The sequence below is a fragment of the Ceratotherium simum genome, chromosome 20 (genome assembly GCF_057802395.1).
Source record: "Ceratotherium simum simum isolate JZ-2026a chromosome 20, ASM5780239v1, whole genome shotgun sequence".
Taxonomy (NCBI): Eukaryota; Metazoa; Chordata; class Mammalia; order Perissodactyla; family Rhinocerotidae; genus Ceratotherium; species Ceratotherium simum.
In genome coordinates this window covers 6,778,309-6,803,357 of record NC_141919.1, presented here as the reverse complement: position 1 = coordinate 6,803,357, position 25,049 = coordinate 6,778,309, and the positions used below count along the sequence as shown (strand labels likewise).

At 41.9% G+C, this 25,049-nt stretch overlaps 1 long non-coding RNA gene across 1 annotated transcript; it reads left to right on the top strand.

The window, feature by feature from the left end:
* Nucleotides 1–887: 887 nt before the first annotated feature.
* LOC147914341 (uncharacterized) lies at nt 888–19,471 on the top strand. Its single transcript, XR_015555345.1, has 5 exons — nt 888–1,402; nt 2,588–2,704; nt 5,782–5,927; nt 11,462–11,552; nt 18,504–19,471. It is a non-coding gene; the product is annotated as an uncharacterized LOC147914341 (long non-coding RNA).
* The last annotated feature ends 5,578 nt before the right edge of the window (nt 19,472–25,049 follow it).

Genomic DNA, 25,049 nt, shown 5'->3' with positions numbered 1-25,049 from the left:
AGCAGGGAAATGGTGCCCTAGCTGATGACACCTCAACAAGAGGAGGAAAAACTCCCACACCTTTCTACTTTGAGGGTCTTGCTGCTCAGGTCTACTCTACTGGGTTGGGGAGATGAACACTAACACTTTCCGGGTCTTCAGAATATTTGTCCTTCCTTCTCTCTCCTATACCCTCCACTGCTCCTTCTTTCAGCTGAGTTGAGTTTTGTTTTGTTTTCTTTCTCCCACGTATTCTTAAGACTAATCTTGGTATCCCTGCAAACCTGAGGGCACTGCCTCACATTAGCAGTAACCTTCACATGGATCTGCTGGAGGTGGCCAACCTCAGACTGTGCCATATTTTGTTCAAGAAGATTTATTAATCAATTGATGCTAAATCAAGGGGAAATTTTGATGAGGAGCTGAACACCTACATGTTCATAAAGTGTCTCTCCACAGACTGTTTATTAATAACAAGGGAAAATAAAACTATGCAGTGGAGAAATTGCACAGCACCCTGAACAGGTGACCAAAATGAACATCACTGATGAGAGGCAGGTGAACATCGTGTGTGTCTCCAGAAGGACACAACATCGCCTGTGAAGAATTGTGGCTGAGAATGCATAATCTACATCTAATCCTGGGAAACTTCACACAAAGCCAGTGGAGGAATAGGGACTATATCCTTCTAAAATGTCAATATTACAAAAAACAAAGAAACTCTGTGGAAATGTTTCAGATTAAAGGAAGCTAAAGAGACATGGCAACTAAATTCAACTAAATTCAATATGTGTCTCTAGACTGGACCCTGTCCTAAAGGGGAATTGAGAAAATTATAATACAGATGGGATATTGAGGTATTGTAGCAATGTTAAATTCACTAGAGTTAACAACTGTGCTGTGGTTATGTAAGAAAGTATCTCTGTTCTTAGCAAATACATGCTGAAGTATTTGTGGGAAAGGGGCTATGATGTGCGTAACATATCTGCAAATGGTTCACAAAAAAATATATTGTGGGTTATGTCTGCATATATATTGAGAGTGGGAGATAGAGAGGAAGCACCTGATAAAGCAGAGGGGGTCAGAGATGAATAGTGGGGAAGAGGGTAAAGGGCCCATGTGCCTGTGCTTCGTGCTGTTCTCACTTTCATGTCTATCTGTAGGTTTGAAGTAAACAAAGTAAACAATTAAAAAGAAAGACACCAAGATCTACTGGGCATCAAGCGTTGTGCAAGGTCGTTTCTCAGATGGAGGGAAAGATACAGCCCTCCTGAGAGGAAAAGCAACTCACTGAGAAGAAGGCTGTCCCCTAGGCGGGTGTGACACTGGTCCTCCAAGGGCCCCATGCAGAGGAAGCACTTAGCGTGACAGGGCTTGCATCCCACAGCCCCCTCATCCCAGTACTTGGAGGGGCACATTCCTGGTGAGCATGCAGTCAGTCCCCGTGGTGGTTCATCCTCAAGCCCTACTGACAGGTCGTGCGGGTCCAGACAACCAGCAGGTCTGACAGGACTTGTGGCAATCTGTGGATGGGAGGGGGCAGCAGACAAAGTGAGAGAGGCCAGGGTGCCCCTCTGGGGAATCACTTCCCCTGGAAAGTGTGTTCACCTTCCTTCCTCATTTCTTCCAGAGATTTCCAGGGCTCTATTCCAAGGGTGTGGGCCCATGAGTTGAGGACAGCCCTTGGGCTCTGGATGGAGCACTGTTCTTACAAAATGAGAAATAATGGCTGTTTCACATTCTCTGTAATATCTAGAGAGCCCCTTCCTTCAACAGCCACCTCAGAGATATCAGTAAGATTCTCTATGATTAGCGAAACTACAACAAAATAGTAATAAGCAGTTCTGCAGCAGCATGGTCACACGCTAGTTTGTGGCCTTTCCACCACCACAACTCCTATTCTGTGGTCCTCCACTGACCTCCCTGAATACCTTCAGCTTATCACTAACATAGCAGTGGTCAAAATATGATTATCTATTGACAAAGAAGGCCTCTTTTGCATTCATTTATGAACGCACAGTACCTGTGGGGGTGCCTGGCACATGACAGACACTCAGTGAATATTTGTTGACAAACAAATAAGAACAACTCACTCCCCCCTCGGGGTTTTAGCAGTTGCCTCTCCCTCTGCCTGAAATTCTCTTCTCCCAGGTATAGTGTGGTTTCTTCCCTCCCTTTCTCAATGACATCTTCCAGGCCGCCTTCTCTCTAATTTCAGCTCCATCCTGCCAAACTTCCTGTCTCACTTCCCTGCCTTATTTTTACTTGTCACTTATCTTCCCTAGAGTCTGTCTTCCCCAGTAGAGTACAAGCTCCCTGAGGGCAAGATTGTGTCTGTATTGTCCGCTGCTGTTCCCCAGGCCTGGAAGAGAACATAGCAGGCCCCCAGTAAGCACTCACTGGATGAATAGATGTCTGGTATTATTATCATGATTGTCATCTCATTTTATCTAGATCAGGAAGTTGAGGCTGGAGGAGCTAAGTCACGTGGCTGAAAAGGGCAGGGTCAGGAGTTGAACCCAGGACCTTAACAAGGGCTCTTGCTCTTTCTGCCCCGGTGCCTCAGGAAAGGTGAAGCGTCCTTAGAGGTGTCTGTGCTGTCTTCTAGGGGCTACTTTGGGGTGATCAGAATGAATCTCAAGGCCTTGTGTTTCCTGAGAAGATCTGCTTGGAGACTGCTTGGTTCTGGGTGCTTCTCTACACCCATACAATTCTTAATTTTCAGGTAGGTCCTTTGTTTCCTCTCTCTGGAAAGTCAGATGGTCACCCTGTTTCTTCCCTTGGCCTCCCTTTGGACTGGTGGAAGGTGCAATAGCATCGCAGGGAAAGACCTCAAGTCACTTTCCAACAGTTGGTCTGAGGTGAGCCCAGGCATCTGTAGATTTTAAAGCTCCCCAGGTGATTCTAATGGGCAAACAGGGATGAGAACCAGGGCCTTTCTCAATGATAAAATTAAATCAAGTAAATTAAGTAAAGCTACTCTGAGACCAGTGAAGTTCTCTCTATGGCAAATTACTTCTATTACTGAACACCAGCGAAAGGCCAGAAGTTGATCCTCAGTTCCTGCCCTAGTGCAGGCAGATGGCCCTGCAGACCTTTGGCTGAGTCTCTGAACTTCTTGTGGAAACTGGCCCCTAGCTCACAGCCTGCCTCCCAGGCTCCCTCCCGCCTCTTCTGCTGCAGGGGCACAGCCTCCCGTCTTCAAGTCCATGTTCTTTTACAACTAGTTAGGTGGGACATTGACAGTAAAGAGCACTTGACATAAGCCCACAAAAAGGTATATCCCACCCATAAGACTAGAGCAGAAAGCCTTAAGGGGAAAGTATATCTTCGGGTCCTACCAACAGCTTTCCCTGAGTACCTTCGAGGATGTAGGTGGCCCAAGGTTTCTCCTGCCAGGGGAGTTCACCCTAAGCTCTCACTGTGATTAGGGGGCCTGCCTCTGTGTATCTGTCTCACGTTTGCTTGGAGGCCACATAGGGGGTTAAGTTCCCACTGGCTGTCTAGCTGGAGTGAATCCTATGACAGTAGTTAACGATACAGTATTGTACATGTGAAAGTTGCTAAGAGAGTGGATCTTAAATGTTTTTACCAAAAAAAAAAAAGGTAACTGTGTGGTGATGGATGTGTTCACTGATCTAACTGTGGTCATCATTTCACAATGGATACATATATCAAATCATCACGTTGTACACCTTAAATTTATGCAATGTTATATATCAATAAAACTGGGGAGGAGAAAAGGCCATTCGCCCAGAGTCCTTCTCTCACTTTCTTGAGAATTCCTCTAGTAATGGCAATTTAATTTTTCTGTTCCCTGATAACTAATAAGAGGCAAAGAATTCATGCCCAGTTAGAACATAAGGGGCATAAATAAGAGCGGATCCTTCTGAATGTGTAGGGATTGAAGCGCCAAGTGGGATGGAATAGGGACCCAGGGCAGGAGGAGCTGAAGGTGATGAGGGGACAGAGGGAAGATCCAGAGAGGCAAACGGTGAAGGGAGACAAGAGGCACCGAGAAAATCCTCTGTGGCACAGCTTTCCTTAGGCTGCTGTAAACCTATAATGGCTTAAAATTTTAAGAAAAGCCCTCCGTTTTTGGTAGCTTGAGAAGGCTCATCATCTCTGTTGTAAATCTTGACATGAGAACCCTTTTTGATCAGCCACTTTTGTGAGGAGGGTCAGCATTATTCATTGCTAATAAAAGTCACATGATCAAAGCTAACATATGGTTCATTTCAAAAATAAATAATAAATTAGAGCAGAATCACAATATGCTTCCTTGAACAGTAGGGAAAGGGCTGGGATGACAGCTCTGGGGCTGGAACTGTGCCAACCCCAGAACCTGCTTTGTTTCGGCAGATACCCCTAATCCCTTTAGGCTCCCTGGGAAGCGGCGCTCGGCTGTGCACCCAGTCTTTACCTTTGCAATCCTTAGTCTCTTTTTCTTAGCAGGTTCATCCGAACTCTGCCCATCGTAGAGAACCAGGGACACCTCAGCACAGAGGTCGTGGTTCTCCACTGAGGGACCACTGCCCTCCAGATAGTTTTCATGGCAGAGGACACACTGGCATGTTTCTTCATAGACGTGGCGGGGACAGGACTGATGGCACATATCCCTGTACAGGAAGGACCCAGTCATGCACTCTAGGGGAAGGGGAAAGCAGCAAGTGACCCCAGGGGGACAGAAGAAAGGAATTCACTCCTGCAGTGGTCTAGCTTGTTCCTACCACTTTGCCTCATTTGCCCTGAGTTGCACATGCACTTGCACATTCCCACCCTACTGGGGCACATCCTCCATGTCTCACAAGCCCTGCCTTGGGAGAGGAGACCACATATGGTGGCGGATTAGATGGTGCTGGGTTTACACCCTGAAATGATCTTTCCCTTGAGGGTGCAAAAAATTGTAGTGCTGTGGCCGATGAGTGATGGCTGAGATGCTGGGGGGGGGTTGTTCTGAAATCCTGGAGAGTAGGAACAGATTTTAAAGTTGTGTTGAGCATGCTAACACTATTTCGGAATTCTTGGGTTAGTTGTTTTTTCATTCACTGGTAGGGTAGAGCAATGAAATACACATGGTTAATTAGTATGAAAAATGCATTGTAGGCATATTTTAATTGTGTTCTTTTCTTATTTGGGGGAGGAATCCGGAAAACCCTTTCGGTTACACCAAGAGAATCCTTTGGATAGGACAGCACTCGTTAAGTGAATCAGTCTTATTCTGGAGAAGAAATTACACATAATTTCTTGGGAGAAAATTCCAGAGAAAAAGTTCCTATCCAGAGCACTGTTCTCAGAGTCTTAGAGTTTCCCGTAGTGCCTGGGATAGAGCTCAGCACCCCCTGAGTGCTCAGTACACGTGTGTGGGAGAAATCGTGCAAAAAGGGGCTCTTGTCTTAACTTGCAGAGTCCATAATGGAAAGGCTTTCTCTCACCCTCAGTTGCCTCAGTGTTGTGTACAGAGATACGTTTCAGGAAAGGTAGGGAGACTGGTTCCCCCAGTTCTGCTTGGACATCCCGCCCTCAGAGAGTCAGCCCCCAGCTGGGGAGGCTTAGCACTGAGCCACACACCTGCTGGGATGCTCCAGGTACCTTTGCATGTTTCTCCCGTGTGCCATCCTGACACATCTCTGGGCAAGGCTTGCACACCCCCTCCACGGCCACGTGCCTCTCAGAGCAGGTTTCCTGTCTGCTCCCTGGTCCAGGACGAGGCTCCATTTACAAGAGTGGCAGTTGGTGGCATTTCCTTCACATGTTCTGCAAGGATAGCTACAGCATTCACATGTGTCGTCTTCTGCATAGAATCCCCTGTGGGGAGGAGAGCGAGCAACTGGAGAAGCTTCCAACCAGGGAAATGATCCCACCTGGAGACAAGGAGTCAGGACTGTAGACGGATGTCCTGCTGCGATTGTCGACCCAAATGAACCCATCGGATCTGAGGAAGTGTGGTAAGAGATCAGGTCTGGAGAAATAAAATGAAAGAGACGGGTGTCATCCTTGTGAATTTGGTTTGTTTGAAAATAACTTGTGTTAATTTGTATCTAGTTTAGTCATCTTCTAATTTCTCTATTTTATTATTATTTTTTAGTTGTTTATTGTGATAACATTGGTTTATAACGTTGTATAAATTTCAGGTGTACATCATTATGCTTCTATTTCTGCATGGATTACATCATGTTCACCACCCGAATACTAATTACAATCCATCACTACACACATGTGCCAAATTATCCCTTCTGCCCTCCTTCCCCTCTCCCTTCCCCTCTGGTAACCACCAATCCAATCTCTGTCTCTATGTTGATTTCTCTATTTTATCTTCTGATTTTCATTTTTTCTTTTTCTTTTTTTTTTTTGGTTAAAGTAGAAAATGCTTTTTATTCAATTTAATACATTTTTTGATGAAAAGAATTTTTAATTTAACAAATTATAAAAATTATTTTTAAAAGGCTTATGGGTTTAGTGCCCTGGAAAATGGGAACCACTTTTTCATTTGGATGCTCTGAAGCAACCTCTGATGGCTTCATTCAAACACAAACATGTAACATGTGCACACAGCATCAAACATTTGTGGAGCCCCTGTGCTGGAGTATTTGTTTGTGTGATTGACTTTCTTCCAGGTGGAATCTGATGACTGTATGTATATTGCACCTCTGAGTGATTAACCTGTCAGATCCTAGGAATCACTCACTGGTGTGTGAACACAGTAAATATGAAAAACCCCAACCCTCTCAAATATAATTGGGAGATGAGGGAGCTATAGATGATGTTTCTTTGGAGGGAAAAGCTGAAGGGAAGAGCTGGAACTTGCAGAAGCAGGACAGTCATAAACCAGTTTAGAGAAGATGGACTTCTGATGTCATAGGTACCTGTTCCAGTTGTTTTCTATAATTATCTTTCTATTAGTCAGCTATTGCCACAGTAGTGCTGTGTAACAAAACACCCCAACACTCGTTGTCACTCATATATCTGTGTATAGGCTGATCTAGGCTGAGCCTGCACTCAAAGAGGCACATGTCATTGTGCAGGAAGAACTCAGGCATGTGCTCTGGGGGAAGGAGGCTTGACTCTAAGCTGCACACTGGGTCTGGTCTTCTTCACATCTCTTTATCCTCCCTGGCACAGGGGCTACTGGGGCATGTTCTTCTCTTAGCTGTGACAGAAGCACAAGAGGGCAAGTTCAACCAGGCAAACACATTTTAATCTGCTTCTTTACTGCTAACATACCATTGGATAAAGAAAATCAAACAACCCAGCCCAAAGTCAAGGGTCAGGGAAGTCCATTCTGCCTTTCCTGGGAGTTGCTGCAAAGTTACAGGCAGAGGCACAGATGCAAGAAGGGATGAAGAACTGCAGCAAATATCTCAATCTACTAGAGTCATTTTTGGATCCTAAAGCCAATAAGGGACTCCTCCTATATAGCATCTTTGCTTGATGTTTTAATTAATTAACTCATTCACATCCATTTGATCATTCCTTCAGTTATTAATTTCTTGTATTTATTCAGTAAACAAAAAATGTATTGAATGGGTCAGGAAGAAACAGGACAGGGGTAAATAAACGTCACATTTCCAATGTGGTTTTAAGAAAGAAAAATTGAAGAAGAAGAAGAAGTTTAGGTAGAAGAGGTTGAACTAAATAGTATCCAGATGAAAGCTAAGACCAGGCTTCCTCACATTAGCATCCTTAGCTTTTGGGACCACAGTTGAGAACACTTGAAGAACAAAGACCCTGCTACTTTGTCCAACCAAGTCAATCTCTTACAAATGAATTTGACAAGGCTTGGATAGAAACATACTACTTGCTCACCAAGAGTCTGGTTGAATTCGAGAAATTTGAAATTAAGGAAATTTAGTACATTCTCCTACCACATCTTCTACCTCAATAAGAATTTGGTGGATTCATTGTTTCTATGTGTGTGGTGAGACATTTGGCCTCGCCTGAAGAGAGATGTGATCTTTCTCCCTTGTTAGCTTCTAAACTCTTGGAATTTCCCAAGAGGTGGGAAGGTCTTTGTCATCCATCATGGACCCTGCTACCACAGCTGATAGTCTGTGCTAAGGAAATGACTCAGGGTGGGCCGGCCACACCCTGCGGGTTTAGGGTGGGGACTGGCAAAGCCAGAAGGACAACCCTGTGGTTAGAGGTTAGAACTTTGGGGCCACGTGATACCAATTTACCTCTGGGGAATTTTCTATGCTAGGCCTGACCAAGGTCTCTACAGATTAGTTCCTGGACACTGAAGATGAGCAATTCTAGTACTGAATTTGAACAGATGCAGCAGGAAGAAACCTTTCTCAGATTCTTCTAATAAGGGAGTCACTGGATCTCGGATGAGTTGCTGAAATAAAAGGAATGGATTCAAGCAAAATAGAAAAAACAAAAAAGCATTGAAGACTACTGATAATTCAAAAATACGTGAATCTCAGAGACTTATTGGAAGGCAGCCAGAAGGCAACATGAGAAGGTGTTTTTCAAGAGCCACTTTGCTAAAAGCAGCCTCCTTCACACAGACCTGCCCAGCAATTTGTCCTCCTGTCTTATCCCTGCATTTACAAAACTCTTCTGTTAATGCTTTATTTCACTGTTATTTTTATTTAGGAAAAAATTTTTCTTTTGAGAAGAAATGGCCACCTGTATTAAATTGTTAAATTGAAAGTACTTTACGTTGAAGTCTTTCTGCCCAGATAAATATATGTAATGCAAAAGCTGTATGGTTCTGGAGCTGCACCTATATCTTACCGACACCCAAGACAGTGACAGCCGGTGCTTAAAGGAAGACTGTTTTTTCCTCTACTAGAGCTTCAAATCTGTTCCTATTTGGTGAATTTGAGCACACTTTAAGTTTTGCATTGCTTTTTTAAACAATCACTATAATGGTGTATGTTACTACTTAAAACTTTTTTTCTTTCGTGAACATATACCATGTTTGAAAAAGCAGTGGCCCCTAATGCTGACCTTTAAATAATTCTGGTTAACTGGATGCCGTTTCATTGCAAGTTGTGTTCCTGTTATAAATCTTATTGCTGTTTTAGGATGAATTGCACCCAAAAGGGCAATTTCTCAGAAATGGCAACAAAGCTGCCACGCAAAGCTGGATATTATATGTTCTTCAGACTTTATCTCCCATGGTTTTTTTGTAAACACTAAGATGAGGCCCCCATGGTAATCAGACCTCTCTCTCAAAACAGAACACATACTCGTGATTCCATAGTCTGCAGGATATTCAGACCATGTTAGTAGCTTCTCTATGGCTCAAAAAATACAAAATATCTTGGCTGCCATATATCTGCATAGTGTCCCATTGCTGCATAAGAACGGCTCAACCCAGATTTGGGGGAAAGAAGTGTTGAGTGGTCTACTAATTGGATGAAGGCAAAATGCATTTTTTTCCCCTCACTTTAATGTGTTGTCAATTCCTGGAACGTTCGAAGAATCCAAAAGACAGTTGGGAAAGAGTGGCAAGGATTAAATAAGTAAGATGATAACCGTGACATCCGGCTCAGTCCCACCATGGCAAAGGTTTAAGAGGAAGCAATGATTGACTTTGGAAAGTAGATTTTTGACCTTCACCTTTGTTGTATAATAATGTCTTTCCCAGCTTTGCTGAGGCTGGAGCACGGTTGGTGGGGGAGGAGGGCTGGGACTGTCCTGACTCAGTCTTGCCTCATGCTCCCTTCTCCCCCTGGGTTCTGTGACCTTGCACCTTTCACCAGTAAGCTTCTTCTCAGATACCCAGCTGGCCAGGAACCTTGAAAATATTATGCTGATTAAAAGAAGCCAGTCACAAAAGACCACATTTTGAATCATTCTATTTATGTGAAATAGTCAAGAATAGGGAAATCTATAGAGACAGGAAGTAAATTAGTGGTTGCTTGGGGCTGGGAGAAATTGGGAGTAACTGCTGAAGGGTACACAGTTTTTCTTTTGGGGTGGTGGAAATATTTTAAAATCCATTGTGGTGATGGTTACACAACTCAGTGAATTTACTAAAAACCATTGAAGTGTACACTTTATATGAGTGACTTGTGTGGTATGTGAATTATATCTCAATAAAGCCGCTATTAAAAAAAAAAACAGTTGATGAGAAGGCGGCCTTGTGCAGTGGTTAAGCACATGGACTTCAGTGCTAGAGAGGTTTGGGTTTAAATCCTGACTGTACCATGGATTAGCTGTGTGATACTGAGTGTGCTACCCCTTTCCTCTTCCTTAATATGGGGGAAATAATAGTATCTGGATAAGAGGATCCTTGTGAGGATTAATGGGATTGTACATTTGAAGCCCTTAGCGCGATGCCCAGATATCGCAAGCACTCAAGTAGCTGTTTTTTTATTTTTTATAATTTTATTTACTTATTTATTTTTTCCCCCAAAGCCCCAGTAGATAGTTGTATGTCATAGCTGCACATCCTTCTAGTTGCTGTATGTGGGACGCGGCATCAGCATGGCCGGAGAAGCGGTGCGTTGGTGTGCACCTGGGCTCCAAACTCGGGCCGTCAGCAGCGGAGCGCGAGCACTTAACCGCTAAGCCACGGGGCCGACCCTCAAGTAGCTGTTTTTAAAATGGTTTATTTTCCCTTGGAATCTCTTGGCCCTTTGTTTATTAAGGCTCTGAGAGGTATGACATTGTTTGATGTAAACCTTCCTTCTGGACTGTAAGCCTTTTGCAAACACAGACTTCCTTCAGTTGATCTTAACTAGCTTCTAACATCAACTCTTACACCCAGTAGGTGCTAAATATGTATCTGTAGAATTGAATTGAATATACTTGTCTTCTACACTAGATTGGAAGCTTCTTGAGGATAAGTACCATGACTTGTGTTTGTACCCTACAGGATCTATCTCAGTAATGGATACAAATAGACCATAGGAAATAGGCATTGTTTTTATCATCAAGTTCTTTTAATCATCAGGCAAATGAAATTTCTAATTCCTTAAAACAGATGTTGTTGGTTGCTTCCCAAAACTCATTTCTTGCCTCCCTCTCTCCATTCTTCCTGGCCATCAGTGTTCTGATTTTGTATGGTGTTCAGGGGGAATCTTGGTCAGCCTATACCAATCCTTATATTTCCATTCTCCTTGCCAGGGATCTGTTTAGGAAGATGTAAGTGATGCATTTTGGTTAATGAGATGTGCAGGAAAGTCTGAGGAATTTTCTTTCCTCTTAAAAAGAGATAAACAAGGGGAGAGGGGCCCTTTTCTGTCTCTGGTTGTTGCAGCTTGGGGTGGTGATGTTTGGGGATGGAGCAGACAGCGTTGCTTGGGGGAGGACAGGCTAAGGAAGGTACAAGAGCTAAATGGAGAGACTGTGGGTTTTTAATGAAGTGTTGGCCACTGAAGTAAGCAACACTGGATTTCCAAACTCCTTGTTATGTGAGATAATAAAGCCCTATCTTTTCTCAGTTATTTTATGTGACATTTCTGTTGCTTGTCCCTGGAAATTTCCTGATGTATTTTTCCTTTTGCTCCTCCCACTTCCCTTTTAGGTAAATCCTCCAGGTGGGAGCATTGGTACGAAAAGTAAAGGAATTATAAACCATGGGCTGAGGAAGCCTTGAAGAATCCATAAATAACCAGGTATTATTCTTTATTAATTATGTATGATTCATACCTTACCTACTTTCAACATTTAGAAGAAGTTCATGTGTTCCCCAGCCTATCACAGCCTCATGTTTTCTGATAGGGGGAAAAAACCCAAAAAACAAAAAACTGACAACTACTTGATCATACATACAAGGTGGGAAAATAACATATTTTCGTAAGAGTAAAAATAGATGCATGCAGTAGTCACAAGGGAGAAGTGTGCATCTGGCCTTAGGTAAGCTTTGGCTGCTGTGGCCAACAGTGATGTCAGACAGTCAAGAAGGGACGCTTATGTAGGCGCTCGAACCAGGGAGGAGAAGGTTCTTTGGTGAATAGGAGGGAACTGCCCCAGAGTGCTGCAGGAGAATGCACATGAGCAGAAAGTGAAAGAAGAGGGAAACTTAGGGCACTTGGCGTAGCACCTGCCTTCCTGGAGGAGGAGCGGGTGGTCTGGCTGAGTCCCGCACTCTTTGCAAAGCTTGGCTCCAGAGCAGGAGGCACAGTCCTCTGTACAGTTCTCACAGCTGCCACTCCTCACTGAGGGCCACGTGCCTTGGGGTCAGGGGAAATGCAACCAGATATGCGCCTAGAAACCCAGGGAAGAAGGCACATCAGATGGTCATCATGTGTTTGGTCTAACAGCACAGGCATCTATGCAGAGAACTGATGCTCATGGCAGATTCTTTAACTGCTCTAATGACCGAAGTATCTGTAACACTTGTTTCAGGCTTCCCAAAATATGAATTAGTGATGCTGTCTTCCAAGATGAGTTACATGTCTAGAAGGGAAATTGACAATAGGAGGATTTTGCCCTGTTTCTTTTACTTTCCTACTGTTATTGGTGCAGATCACTTTGGGGATTCCCTTTGCCCAGTTGTTCAGTCTATTACCACCTTTGTCTGTCTCCCTGGTGTGCGGCAGTTATACACACACAGCTTGATGGAGTCTGTTCTTCTGCTTCCCGAAGCCTGTCTTGTTAGGACACTAACATAGTAGCAACTGTTCCACCCAACTCCACCTTAAGGGGTAGTCCATCTATTTATTTTTCACTGAAAAAATCAGATAACATCATTGTTAAAAGAGTGCAATTTTAAAAATCACCCTGAACTCCAAAATTCCAGGAAAATTCCCTCAATTTTTGTGTGTAAACTTTTATATTGTGTAGGAGTAGAATCATGGCGCACCTAAAATTTTAAATTCTGTTGTTGTTTTTTATTCCCCTGAGGATGATTCCCCCTGAGCTATCATCTGTTGCCAATCTTCCTCTTTTTGCTTGGGGAAAATTTGCCCTGGGCTAACATCTGTGCCAGTCTTCCTCTATTTAGTATATGGGTTGCTGCCACAGCATGGCTGATGAGTGGTATAGGTCAGTGCCCGGGATCTGAACCGGCCAACCTGGGCCGCCAAAGTGGAGCATGCCAAACTTAACCACTAGACTACCAGGCCAGCCCCAAATTCTGTTGTTTTTGTATCCCATATCACTATGTATTAACGTTGCATGTTCCAACATAATGATCACTGTAATGGGAGTATAACATTCTTTTTTTTATTGAAGTGTAGTTGACATACAATATCGTATTAGTTTCATGTATACAACATAATGATTTGACTTTTATATACATTATGAAATGATCATCCTGATAAGACTGGTAACCATCTGTCATACAAAGTTATTACAATATTGTTGACTATATTCCCTATACTGTACATTACATCCCTGTGACTTATTTATTTTATGACTGGAATTTTGTACCTCTTAATCCCCTTCACCTATTTTGCCCATCCCCTCACCCCCCGCCCTCCACCTGGCAACCGACAATTTGTTCTCTGTGTCTGAGTCTGTTTCTGTTTTTTTTTTTTTTAGATTCCATGTATAAGTGAAATCATATGCTATTTTTCTTTCTCTGTCTATTTCACTTAGCACAATATCCCCTAGATCAATCCATGTTGTTGTAATTGGCAGGATTTCATTTTTTTTTTATGGATGAATAATATACGTTGTATGTACATAACACATCTTCTTTATTCATCTATGGATGGACACTTAGGTTGCTACCATATGTTGGCTATTGTAAATAATACAGCAATGAACATAGGGGTGCATATATCTTTTGGAATTAGTGTTTTCATTTTCTTGGGATAAATACCCAGAAGTGGAATTGCTGGGTCATATGGTAGTTCTATTTTTAATTTTTTGTGGAAACTCCATACTGTTTTCTGTAGTGGTTGCACCAATTTACATTCCCACCAACATTACACGAGAGTTCGCTTTTCTCCACATCCTTGCCAACATTTGTTATTTCTTGTCTTTTTGATAATAGCCATTCTGACAGGTGTGAGATGATATCTCATTGTGGTCTTGATTTCAAGTTCCCTGATAATTTGTGACATTGAGCATTTTTTCGTGTGTCTATTGGCTATCTGTATGTCTTCTTTGGAAAAATGTCTATTCAGTTCCTCTGCCCATTTTTTAATCGTATTATCGAATTGTTTGTTTTTTTCATATTGAGTTGTATGTGTTTCTTAAGTATTTTGGATATTAACCCCATATCAGATATATCATGTTCAAATATCTTTTCTCATTCAGTAGGTTACCTTTTCATTTTGTTGATTGTTTCTTTCACTTTGCAAAAGCTTTTTAGTTTGATGAAGTCGCATTTGTTTACTTTTGCTTTAGTTATCCGTTCCTGAGGAGACATATCCAAAAAAATATTGCTAAGAATGATGTCAAAGAGTTTACTACCTATGTTTTTTTCTAGGAGTTTTATGGTTTCAGGTCTTATGTTTAAGTATTTAAATCATTTTGAATTTCTTTTTGTATGTAGTGTAAGAAAGTTGTCCAGTTTCATTCTTTTGTGTGTATCTGTCCAGTTTTCCCAACACCATTAATTGAAGAGGCTGTCTTTTCATCATTGTATATTTTGCCTCTTTTGTCGTAGATTAATTGACCATAATAAACCCAGGTTTGGGTTTGTTTCTGGGCTCTCTAGTCTGTTCTATTGATCTATGTGTCTGTTTTTGTGCAAGTACCATACTTTTTTATTACTATAGCTTTATAGTATATAGTTTGAAATCAGGGAACATGATACCTTCAACTTTATTCTTCTTTCTCAAGATTGCTGTGGCTATTTGGAGTCTTTTGTGGTTCTACACAAATTTTATGATTATTTGTTCTATTTCTGTGAAAAATGCCATGCGATATTTGAATTAACAAATGTTACTTCTTTCATATTTTAAAAATGTGTGGGAGTGAGTATTTATGTGCTTGTGTGTATGTGTACATCAAAGAGTTTTTGAGTCAAAGGTAATCAATTATTTCCCAAGATTCGTAGATGACCACTTCTCTTCACTCCAAGATGATGATTGAGAATTCATTGTGCCTTTTGTGGAGAAACATATTTTCTTTTTTTTGTTCTTTGGAACTAGATTTCATAATTGGTCAGCGTTTGGGTCTCTGTGTCCTTCAGAGTAGCCACTGTGGAATACAACCTAAATTTATCTCATCTTAATTCGTCCCAAATTGCCATTAAGCATCAACATAATGGAGACACTCTTGAACTTTCTGGTTGGTCATGTGATAAGCAGGCCATCCCTGGCTAATAAACCATTAACCTGGGAAACATTAGAGCTGTTTCTCCTGTCTTTCCCTCCAAGAGCATTCGATGGGCAGGCTTCTCCAAGAAGTTAGCAACTCCATGGGAAGGTTTCAAAGACATACATAACAGCCTCAGTGATATCACTTAATCAACACACATCTAAATCCTGACTAAATCTTAGTAATTGCTCAGGAATCAGCATGACTCACACGGAGGAAATTAGAAAAGGCGGGGGAAATTAGAAAAGGCGATGTAGCTCAGAATGTGTGATATGAATGACCCTTACACTCAGTCAGCTGTTATTGTTGGCATCTTACCATTTCCCTCTAATACCTCCTTCCTTCCTCCCTCCCTCTCTTGCCTTTCATTTCCTTCCTTCTTTTCCTGAGAGTCAGTCTGGCAGAGTTGGCTCTTTAGTCACGCCTGCCTTCAGATTCCAGCTGTGCCGCTTATGGGTAGGGTAACCATGGATACAGTAACTCTCGGAGTCCTGCTTTCTATGTCTCTAAAATGAGAGAAAATGATTCTTCTCATATAGGACTGTTGTGAAGACTAAATGAGATAATGTGTGTAAAGTGTGGACACAGCTGCTCAGTAAATGGTAATTCTTTCTGCTTCCGTTCTCCTCTCTCCCAATTTCCTCATTTCACCTCATTTCTGAGGCTTTTGCTTTATTTTCCTCTCTCTTTCCTCTGTTCTGTACCTGGAGTGTCACCAGGAAGCATGGTTTCTATGACAGCGCTCATGGTTAATAAGCTGCAGAACCTTGCTGCAGGGAAAACTAGATTCAAAGGTAGGTAAATATAGATGTAGGTATAGATATAGATATAGATGATAGAGATCAATAGAGATAGAGATAGAGAGAAATGATTGTCCATCCTGCCATGCTGAGTGGCGATTTTTTTCCTAATTTGGAGAGAAAAATCTGCCCTGGTTTTCCAATAGACTGACTGACCAATGTGCTCTCCCTGGGGAAATCTGTTAAGAGCTCAGTTAGCCTTGTGCAGAGCAATGCTAGTCAGGGGATTTCACAAACGTGGTGTCCATGACTCTTAACATGACAAACTCTTTCCCTGAAAGCCTTTTTAACCTGAAAATACCACTTAACACCAAAGAGAAGGCAGCAGAGAGATAAGCAACAATTCTGTTGTTAACGTCAGTCCTCACTAATCATCAGAGAAATGCAAGTCAAAAACACAATGAGATATCACCTCGCACCTGTCAGAATGGCTATTATCAAAAAGACAAGAGATAACAAGCGTTGGTGAGAATGTGGAGAAAAGGGAACCCTTGTGCGCTGTGAGAGTTAATGTAAATTGGTGCAGCCACTATGGAAAACAGTATGGTGGTTCCTCAAAAAATTAAAAATAGAACTACCATTGAACCAGCAGTCCTACTTCTGGGAATATAACTGAAGGAAATGAAATCACTGTGGATATCTGAGCCCCCATGTTCATTGCAGCATTATTTACAATAGTCAAGACATAGAAATAACCTAAGTGTCCGTTGGTGGGTGAATGGATAAAGAAAACACATATATACTGGTGCCAGCCCCATGGCCTAGTGGTTAAGTTTGTACTTTGGCGGCCCAGGTTTGCGGGTTCGGATCCTGGATGTGGACTTACACCACTCATCAGCCATCCTGTGGTGGTGACCCACATACAAAATAGAGGAAGATTTGCACAGATGTTAGCTTAGGGCTAATCTTCCTCAAGCGAAAAAAAAAGTATGTATAATGCAATGGAATATTGTTCAGTTATAAAAAAAAAACAAATCCTGCCATTTGAGACAACATGGATGAGCCTTGAGGGCATTATGGTAGGTGAAATAAGTCAGAGAGAGAAAGACAAATGCTGTATGATCTCACTTATATGTGGAATCTAAAAAAAACCAAACTCATAGAATCAGAGTAGATTGGTGGTTGCCAGAATTGGGGGTGAGGGGTAGGGAATGAATGAAGGTGGTGATGGGGTTCAGGGCAGGCTGCCTTAAAATGTGCCATTCTGTTATGCTGATTATTGTGAGCTGAAGAAGATAAAGGCTCAGAAGAATCATGAAGGACATTTGACCTTCCCCCAAACTGCCTAAAAGAATTTAAGATAAGAGGCCTGTCCCCAGGACAGGCCATCACCATAGATAACTCTGGCTATTGATAGACTGGGAGGGTCCTTGCTAAGCCATTTCTTATCAAAGTTCTGTTTACCAAACATTTACATTTGTATAGGAAATCTCCATTTGTAAAGGTATCTCCCTCTCTTTACCAGGAAGAAGGGGGATGACCTCATCTCTAGAAACTTATCAATGAGGAAGGTGAGGCCATAAATCTGCATAATAACCTTACTCTTGTTTACTGTGCTTTTCTGGTAATCTCCTATAACTAGCTCCCCCCAGCCCCAACATCCTCCTTTGTCTTTAGCTGAAGATAGTATTTAAGAGGAGAACCTCTGCCATTTTGTCCCATTACCCAGTGGGTCTCTCCCATGTATACATGTTATAAAAGCTTTGTTTGATCTTCTCCTGCTATTTGGTCTCATGTCAATTTAATTTGTAGCCCAGCCAGAAAGGACCCAGAGTGAGTAGAGGATAGTCTTCCTCCCCTTCAGTAGTCAAAGGGTACAAACTTCCAGTTGTAAGGTGAATAAGTTCTGGGGCTGTGATGTACAACTTGTTGACTACAGTTAATAATACTATACTGTATACTTGAAAGTTGCTAAGAGAGTAGATCTTAAACGTTCTCATCACACACAAAAAGTTAACTATGGAGGTGACGAATGTGTTAACCTTATTGTGGTAATCATTTTGCAGTATATACATATATCAAATCATCTTATACATGTTAAACCTACACATTGTAATATGTCAATTATATCTCAATGAAGCTGGAAATATAGAGGCTTGCTTAATGTCTGAGAGCAGTTATTCATGGAATAATAACAAAATAGTATTTATCAGACATTGAGCACCTTGAAAATCTTTAATGTATGTCCAGGCGATGGGTTTATATTCTGATTTTATCATTTTTATACTAAAATGTTGTATTTAAAAAATATGAGTTTTAATTAATTTTCTCATATTTGTGTAAAATATGATGTATATATCTACACATACACATGTATTTGTAATTACCTATATCACATTCTGGCAATTTACTTTAGAGATACACTCAGTATAAAATCCTATAATGTCCTCATGCCTCCACTAGAGGGTGCTCTGTACACCGTTAGCAATTAGGCGTGGACAGTGGATGAGGTCACCCTCAGTCAGAGCTCTTTATCATAAAAGATTATTGGCTTAATCTCAACAAGTAAAGTCTGACCTTGATCATACTTTCTCCTTTTTTCTTCTCCAGAAATTTGAGACTGGACAGGATCTCAAAAAAAATCACCTTGACCAAGAAAATACAGTGTCCTTCCTTCAAAAATTAACTATAGCTCACCATATAAAACAGGGGTTCTTTTTATTTTATTTTTTTTATTAAATAAGCAATACTCACATGGTTCAAAATATAGAAAATCAATATACCGTGATGTCTCCCTCCCAATCCCTTCTCCACCTCTTTTATACAAACTGTATCTATTCACACTGTTTATCGCATTGCCCCCCCCTTTTTTTGTAACTCAATATATTTTGGAGACCACTCTTCATCAGTATATAAAGAATCTCCTCATTCTTTCAGATGGCTCCACAGTATCCCACTCTATGGAAGTATAATGCTTCATTTTTCTCCTCTCATGTTGGTAACCATTTAGTTTTTTCCAGTCTTTGCTATTTCAAATAATGGTGCTGTGACTGGGGAGGCAAAAGGTACTTTTTCAGCCTGTTCTTAAAAATGTGCAAGGACACAGGCTTTTCTTGATGGTATCTGCGAGAGGTAACCACTTAGCACCTCAGGAACGTCCTTGAGTGTTCTAGAAGTCTCCACTGCTGAATTTCCTCCCAGTCTTTCCCCTTGGGCACCCACTGATATTTTATGCCGTGGTCCCCTCCTGTCTCCACTTCTCTCTCACGTCTTCTGCTTCCCCACTTGCTCCTCGCCACCCAGCTCCTTGGGTTGGTTTCTAATCGCAGAGACTCCTAATTGGCTGTGATGCCTTCTCCCTATTGCCCTGTTGCCTCTTTTGATGTGAAACTTCCACCTTCATCACTCCTGCAGTGGGCTCTTCACCAAAGATGGGCTTGCAGTGGGCACAGGTTCTTTCTTATTAAAAAAAAGTAAAGTGTTTTTTTAATGCACAAAGTATAAAGAAGAAGATAAACTTTTATAGATAATCTTACCACCTAGGAATATCTGCTGTGTATATTTTTTAATATAGATTTCTCAACTTATATCGAATATGTGAGTATAATTACATATGTGTAGATATGTGTAATCGTTTACATCTTCTACGTATATAATACTGACCCTACGTTTTACACATAATATTATAAATCTTATAAGCATTTTCTCTTGCCATTAAACTTCTTTGTAAACATTATTTTTAATGGTTTGTGTATTTATTTGCATGAACCATAATTCACTTAATTTTTTTTTTGTTACATATTTAGATTGCTCTCCTCCCTTTTTTTTTTTTGTTATTATAAATAAAGCTATCAGCGTCTTTGTGAGTACACAGTCTTAGTTAAGTCAGGACTCCACCTGACTATTGGGCATCCCACTGGCCACTATTTGCTGCCTTCTTTCTGGGATTATTTCTCCCAGACCTGTGTTACTCTCTAGGCACCCAAAATTGCCTTCTTTCATGAGCTAGAGGAGGCTGTTTTGAGAGTGGTCTAGTGTTTCATGTGGTGAAACTGGACCAGGTTAAATAGTTAGGGAATAGACTCACTTTTATTGTGTCACATTATGTGCTGGGAGCTTTGTATGTGTTCTCTCATTTAATTCTCAAAATGACGTTGTGTGAGGTAGTTTCTTGTTCTCATTTTATAGATGAGGAAACTGAGGCTCAGAGAGGATGAGTAACTTGTTCAAGGTCACACAGCTAGTAAAGAACAGAGCCAGGATTTGAATTCAGGTATACCTAACTCTAAAGCCTACATCCACTAGAGAGATGTTTCAGTAACTAATTTGGATTTTAAAATAGTTTGGTAGAAGCCAAAGCAGCAGTGTACTGGTAAAATGGCTCTTTGGAAAACAAAACAAAACAAAAACTTGATTTGTAGTGTTTGCCAATTCCTGTGGTATAAATACTCCCACTGTAGCTGATTTCAAGCTGCCAATGGTTTAAAGCATGCACTTACAAAATTCCTGGATATTTAACAATCAGGGCACATGGACACACGTGGCTCCTTCAGCCCACTGGGCAAATGTTTAATTACGTACTTACCCAGAGACGTGTGTTTCCTGCACTCCGAGGTCTGATTGGTTAAAAGTAAAAATAATGTCCTCATTTCTAAGTTAAGTGAGGCAACTGTATACACCTACAAAGTCCTCTTAAAACTCAGATTTTCATGGCGTCTTTAAAGTTCTCTAAAGTTCGGTTACTATTAGGCAACATATCTCCCCACTACTGAGAATTTCTTTTCCACACATGAGTGGTTTTCAGTGTTTGTGACGGATTCTGGGATTCCAGTCTTTCTCAGAGCATAGGAATCAAGATCACAAGTCAGGCTAGTGATAAATTGTTAGGATGTGGTCAAAGAAAAATGTTAATTCACCGTGTCTGTGCTTCGTAGATTAGGCTCTCAACAGAATATGTAAATAGATCCTGCCACAAACGTGGTTTTAATCAGCAATGGAAATAGGTGGGCAGGAGAAATATGCAGGAATTATTCCTAGGACCTTCCAGCACTGCCAGGGGGAAAACCACTTGAGAAAATCCAGATGATTGAACAGTGATCCAGTGAACGGTTTCCATTCTGCGTAATGGTTTCAGCCATTATCTTCTTTCAAGGCCCGGGGCCTGCCACAGCTGAACGTTTCCACCCGTGGGGGCTCTGTGTGATGCCTGAGTCCCTGCTGAAGCCATCAGCAGGCTGTTTAACCTTGGTTCTGTTACTGCCATGTAGGGACACTGGATTAAGTAATCGTCACAATATATCAGTGACTGGGGCAGGGGATCTGGGGATGATCTGTACTTTTATGCAGTGACTTTGGTGGTGGGAAGAGCAGAGAGTTGACCAGCCGTCTTTGGTGACTACTTATTCTCTGCTGGAGGATTCCCAGGCATGGTCTGAGGTGTAGGGAAGTCTCCATCCCTGGAGAGGTAGGAGGAATTCCCACTCCACTGGTAGCTGACAGAATGATGGCCCTCTCATCGTTGCCACTCTCATCATGATTTGCCACCTTATTGAAAGAGGAATTCAGTGAACTCTAGTTGGATTTTATTTCAGGAGTGTTTCCCCAACACATGCTGACTAGACTCGTGGGGTGGGTCATGGTCTTTGGATTCAAGCATGATCGTTTTGTACTGTCCTTCACTGGGTGAAGAATGGACTTCCCATCTTACCTTTCCTACCTGGATCTGAATCTATGTGTAAACAACGACAGCAACACCTTGCTGGTAGCACCTAGGCAGCTGCATTCTCTCATAAATACTCTGATTTGTGGGCTACCGCTAAATTGACCCAGGATGACTGCAGTCTACTTTCCATAATCTTCAAGGTGTAGCTATTTAACGCTTGTTCTCTGGAACCCTCCACTCTCCTACTATAGTCTCAACCTTGTTTTTTAAGGAAGAGAAGTCAGGAGAAAGATGTAGGGATGGGCTGAAATCCTCCCAGGGCCTTATGGTGTGCATCTCATTCACTGTCTATTTAGTGGTGTCTAACTATGCTGAGGGAGCTGAGATACGGCCTTACCTTGCTCAGTGAAGAAACAGTCTTTTCTCTTTGTTAACAGCCTACATGTCTTGTTTCCTAGATCACAGAAGTGGACAAGTGCACCCACATCACTGACTTGATTGCTTTTGTCCAGCCATGAGCAACATTCTCATCTGCTTCTGGAATCCCTTATTAGTGCTAAATCCCCAAATGGACTAATCCTTCCTCTCTTCAAAAACATTACTTTTTTACTTATTTAATTAAATTTTATTGAGGTAACATTGGTTTGCAACATTATATAAATTTCAGGTGTACATAATTATATTTCTACTTCTGTGTAGACTACACTGTGTTCACCATCCATCACCATACACATGTGCCCTTTTACCCTTTTGTCCTCCTCCCTCCCTCTTCCCCTCTTGTAACCACCAGTCTATTCTCTGTGTCTATGTCTGTGTTTGTTGTTGTTGTTGTTGGATAGTAGAAAATGTAGAGAGGTGGGTGTGGTGCTTTGACAAAGGGGAACAATCAAAGCCTGATTTCTGCTTGCAAAGTGCATAGTCCACTTGAAAGGGGCGTGTAATCATTTGGGGAATCAAGTCTGCTCTGACTCTTGGCTCCCTGGATGTTTTCATCATCCGGATGCCAGATAAAATATACATGTCCTGAGCTAGACACACAAGACTAGACTATTTTCCTCTTGGCGTGTACTGCCTCTCAAATGCCTGAATGCCAGACAAACTCGTTTTCAGCATTCTGGTTCAGCTATAATTCACGGAAGATATCCCAATCTGGATTGAATGATTTTCTTCCCAGCTATGTCTCTGATATCAGCCCCATGTTCACTGTGGCCTTTGGCTGCTGCGTTTGTGACAGTCTCTGAGCTGTTTTTCCTTTAAGTCGCATGTGCAACACTATCATAGTAGACAGCAGCCATGGACATCCTTCCTCTGAGACCCAGCATGAGCCTTTTCTCTTGCGCCAGATCTATTGCTCTCTCCAGCCCTTAGAAGGCTCATCCTGAGAGACCTCCTTTCAGTTTCCATAGCTTCTGCACTGAAATTACCGTTTTTTAGATGTCCTTGCCTCAAAATTAAACGGAGAGCATCTCTTGTTTTCATGAGTGTCTCTGTTTTTCTGTGAGTCAGATTTTTACAGCAGGAAGAGGATTTTATTTTTAACCACCTCAGACACAGACAGAGCACTGAAAGTTTGTAATTACCTTGCAAGGAAGCCTGTGACCGAGGCTCCAGCGTGAAGAGGCCAATTGTGCAGTCTCAGGTAGGAATGAATACATGCAGGCCTTTGCTGTTAGATTCCAGGCTCCTGCACTTTTACTCCCTCCTGCCCCCTCTCAAGCCCTCTCCTTTCCCCATCTGCAACTGGAGAGGGCAACTTTTAAAAGGCGAGCTTAAAGGATGGCAAGTTCTAATAATCCAGGCAGAAAGGGCAGCTGTTTTAGCTTAAGTTCTGATATTTTAGAACCATTCTTCCTTGTCTAACTGGAAAAGCCTATCCTACCAGTAACGTTTTCCTTCACCATAATAAAGAGGAACATGAATGTGATAGAAGCTATTCTGAAATCTCTGAGAAAATAGAAGCTGGGCCATTTCCCTATATGACTCACTTTATGTTCCAAGGTCTACTCCACCCAGGTAGAAACTCAAGTGGCCAGGCCAATTGTAACTTGCCCTTTGGATTTTCCCTCCTGGCCAAATGCCTACCAACCACAGCCTCCTACCCTCTCCTGCTGTGAGTGTCAAAGAGGCTGCAGGAGTGGCCCAAACTTGATTCTCACTCCAAACTTTTGTTTCACTGCCCAGCCGTCATCTCTTGGAGATCCCAAAGGCAAGGCTTAGAGAGGGAGGAAGGAGGGAGGCAGAGGAGGCAGCTAGACACCTGCAATCTCTCTTGGGAGTCACATACCATTCCAGAATTTTCCTTCCACCTGGGACCCACACACATCCCATGCAGCAGGTGCAATCCTTCTCAGCAGCTGCTGCACTTGTCATAGCCAATGCCTGTGCAGGTTTTGCAGGCTCATGGCAGGGCTCACATTCTTCCAGGTCTGGGTCACCATGGAAGCCAGGGCCACATTTCCTAACACAGCTGCCGCCTAGGTAAGAACACAGAGAGGAAGCACAAAGGCGGAACTCTGGCTGCCTTAGCTTGGTGCTCTCTGCAAAGCCAAGTTCTAAAGAGGCTGTAGAGAATCTCAAGAACACTTTTATTTGTTTATTTTTAAAGAAACCAAGATAGCATTTGCTTATTTCATCCAAGAAATGTGTCTTAATAACTCCAACACTTTAACTCCTCCTTCCACGGAGAATTTAAATTGACTATCAGCTCAAAGTGTTAAGAGCATAGAATAAAGAACTTCACATTCTTAAGGCACTGAAACACTACAAATAAAATGAATCTCTATGTAGAGAACCATTGGAGATCATCGTAGGCTATCTCCCCTACTCTCTCTCCCACAAACATTCAAGAGCAATGGGCTATTACTCTTCAGATGGAAGACTCACAGTGTGTTTCTTGCCTAACCATCCATTTCCATCAAAGTCAATGAACTGACCAAAAATGAATCAAAATCTGCATTTTAAAAAATCCCCCGCATGATTTGTGTGCCTATTAAAGTTTTAGAAGCATGAGTTAACCAATCACAAGACTTCAAGGAAACTCTATGAAGAGAAATTATTCCATCTATCTTTAATTTAGGTTGGGTTTCCTTTCGAAAATACATAGACCCAAATGCTAATTATTTTCAAGATCTTGCCTAAATTTACATTAAATACATTCTTGGAATTTGGTAGCCTCCCTACATTTCATTTTACATCCAATCCAATGGTGTTGTGTGGTACAGACTATCCCCCCAACCCCCACCACAGGAGAGCCACATGTGCAAGAGGGGGAGAAGGGAAGAGCCAATGTTTTGAGTTAGAGAATTACATGGTAGACTGTCAAGTGCTTTTCATTGTATGATGGGGATTTCAACCTGCTACCAGGTTGCTTTTTTCTCAAAGGATTGTCTTGGGCTCCAAGCAATAGAGTCATTTTTACAAATGATCTCCAAACTCCTGATTTTACAGAAGACCCCCAAACTCCTGAAAAGCTTTTGTGTTTCACATACTGAGTA